A 3,403-nucleotide genomic window follows, 5' to 3' on the forward strand; every position below is an offset into this window, starting at 1 on the left:
TTCGGTTTGCGATTGTTCAAGATCTCGTAAGGATTGATAGAGGATCGCTTGTTTAGATATGATCTGTTCTGAGTATAACAAGAAGCAGCAATTGCATCAAAGGCAAGGATGCGAAGCATAACATCATTCGAGCTGCTTCACACAGAGATCGGTTTCACCTTTCAACGATACCATTCTGCTGTGGAGTATACGGGGTTGAGAAATTATGAGTCGTTCCCTTCTCAGCAAGAAAATTTTCAAAATCTTTATTCTTGAATTCGAATCCATTGTCGCTTCTTACATTATGAACAACTTTCCTCAGTTGAATTTTTACCTGTTTTATGAAGAGCTTGAGCTTTGGAGTAGCCTCAGATTTTTGCTTCAAGAAGAACACCCATGTGAATCAAGAGAAATCGTCCACTATGACCAGAATGTACTTGTTTCCACCAATGCTTTCAGTGGAAGAGGGACCACACAGATCAATGTGCAATAGCTCCAATGGTTCTATCACCTTTGTATTGATAATTGAGGGATGACTTTGTCTACTCTGCTTTCCCATTTCATAGGCTGCGTATAGATGTTCTTTGTCGAATTTGAGAACTGGAATACCTCGAACATGATCTCTTAAAACCAGCTTGTTGATATCCTTGAAATTAAGATGAGACAGTCTTCGATGCCATAACCACCTTTCATCTGAGTGAGCCTTTATGAGTAAGCAAACTGCTGGTTTACCTCGAATTTGGTTGAGGTTTAAAGGGTACATTTCCCCCTTTCTCTTCAATTTCAACCGAATATTATTGGACTTCTTCTCGACTATTTCTGAGCCTTCATCATCAAACGATACCTTCAATCTAGTTCCAACTAGCAGCTGTGATACGCTGATAAGATTATGTTGGAGCCCTTTAACATATGCTACCTTTCTTATTGAGAAATCACCATTCGTAATCATTCCATAGCCTTTGATAGTCCCATATGAGTTGTTGCCGTACTTTACAATACCACCATCCTTGAGAGACCAAAACTCCCTCAGTTCTTCCTTCCTTCTTGTCATGTGACGCGAGCAACCACTATCAATATACCATTCTTCGTCAAACTGCTCGTCACGAATAACCTGCAAAATATTAAGCATATTTAGGAACCCAAAGTTTCGTGGGTCCTTGTGAGCCTTTTAAAGGATAGGGAATAGTAAGAGCGATATCAATCAAATAAGTACGTTTAATCAAAGTTGTTTCATCTTTTCTTTTTATAGTGAAAACTTTAATTTTGGTTGGTTTAGGTTCATTAGACGTAGGTTTTGAGATTTTGACGTCAGCATTCTTTTGGATCTCTTTTGGACGTCTTTCATCTTCTGGATAGAGCTTTCCTTTTCCTTTGAAATCTTTTGAAAAATAAGAATTAGAATGAGAAGAGTTGGGTTTAGAAGTGACATTAGATCTTTTGTTTGTCTGATTCAACTTGTAGGGTTGAGGACCGAATCTGCTTTTTTGGTTGCTATTGGGTTGAGGAGCAAAACCGCTCTTTCGGTTGATATTGGGTTGAGGACCGAAACCACTCTTTCGTTTGATATTGGGTTGAGGACTAAAACCGCTCTTTCGGTTGATATTGGGTTGAGGACCGAAACCGCTCTTTCGGTTGATATTAGGTTGAGGACCGAAACTCTCCTTTCGGTTCTTTTCAGTCGTGGGACAAAAACTACCCTTTCGGTTCCTTGATTCCTCTTGTGACTTATGCTTCCTTTCGTTCCTGACATAATGAGGATTTTGTGATCTCCAAAACTGTTTTCTTTCTAAGAGATTCTTTTTCTATCTCAGATTTCGTTGGTGTTTTCGATCTGCCACCTGTTTTGGATTTTTGTGGATGTTAGCCTTTTTCTTTTAAGCACGAGCATAGTTTTCACTCTTTTTTGAAGATGTTTCACTGGTACTTTGTACCAATTCGCCCAATGATGTTTTGGTTCCACTTGTGCTTGGCACATCATATCTTGTAGGCTCATTTAGTGGTTCTGGCACGTATCTACCTTTCACTCTGCAAGAGGTTGTCACACCCCAAAACCAAGAACGGCGGAAACGTTCTGGGGCGGAGGACGTCATGTACAGTATCAAAACAATGAAAAGTAGTAAACAAGCAACAACATCATCCATTGCATTAATAATATAATTTTAATACAAGTGTTCTGTCAAATTATAATAGACACTAAAGTATAAACAAAATGAAAGACGATTCTTGATCGAGCTCCATCTTCTCTAAACCTTGCATCGGTACCTGTCTATGGTTGACCTGAGCATACAAGTTATTTTGAAAGAGAGTATCATCTTTAAAGATGGTGAGATCATAAGTATTAGTGTGTCTTAATTTGTAAAACTTGTAATGAAAGACTTGAAATTGTTTTGAAAGGAAACTCGTATAAGTATGAAAATGTTTGTAGAACAAATGTAAACATTTGAAAAACCCTAGAAATCCCAATGATTCCTACTACTATAAAAGGGAGTCTTCTACCAAGAACTAACTGTTCTGAATGTAGCATTCTACCAAGACCTAACTGCTCTGAATGTAGCCTTCTACCAAGACCCGACTATTCTGAATGTAGCCTTAGTATTACCCTTTGGTACTAGGGTAACTAACAATGTTAACTGAAGACATCCGTAGATGTACATTTACCTCTGTTGCTAACAGCTGGGTATAGGAATAGTTAGTCCCTTAAAGTATACATGTAATGGTATCAACCGTTGACATCCGTAGATGTGCTTTTACCTCTGTAGCTAACATAGATTCTAGGAATGGTTAATCCCGCAACATATCCTTTGGTACTAGGATATTAAATCCAATCTATCTCGTCGATTATGTGATTGAGTCACAAGGTAAAGATAAGAATGAGGATTATATAACAGAATCTATACATATAAAATGTACTAGTAATTCGTGTAAGTGTACTCATTTAAATGTATCTATGTATATGTAGTCATGTAAGCGTATATATGTAAACGTATTCATGTAAATGTACTCATGTAGATGTATCTATGTATATGTAGTCATGTAAGCGTATATATGTAAACGTATTCATGTAAATGTACTCATGTAGATGTATCTATGTAAATGTACTGTAATGTTCTGCGTGTACTAGCTGTAACATGTGTTCTCTCTCTATCTAGCATGTATAGTAATGTACTGTGTGTACTAACTGTAATGTGTGTTCTCTCTCCATCTAGCAAGTATTGACTCATGAATGAACTGACTCATTGTATGATATCGTGTTCTAGTAATAATTCTAGTATCTTCCTAAACTACCCATATGGTAGCTTACTAGTAATGTAACTGGTACGTATGAACATGGATGTATACCCTTGCTACCCAAGGGCATTGGATAAACTGGAAGGACCTTTATGACTATATATGTACATATGATATATGACTAATATTTAAACAA

The sequence above is a fragment of the Lactuca sativa genome, chromosome 5 (assembly GCF_002870075.4).
Source record: "Lactuca sativa cultivar Salinas chromosome 5, Lsat_Salinas_v11, whole genome shotgun sequence".
Taxonomy (NCBI): domain Eukaryota; kingdom Viridiplantae; phylum Streptophyta; class Magnoliopsida; order Asterales; family Asteraceae; genus Lactuca; species Lactuca sativa.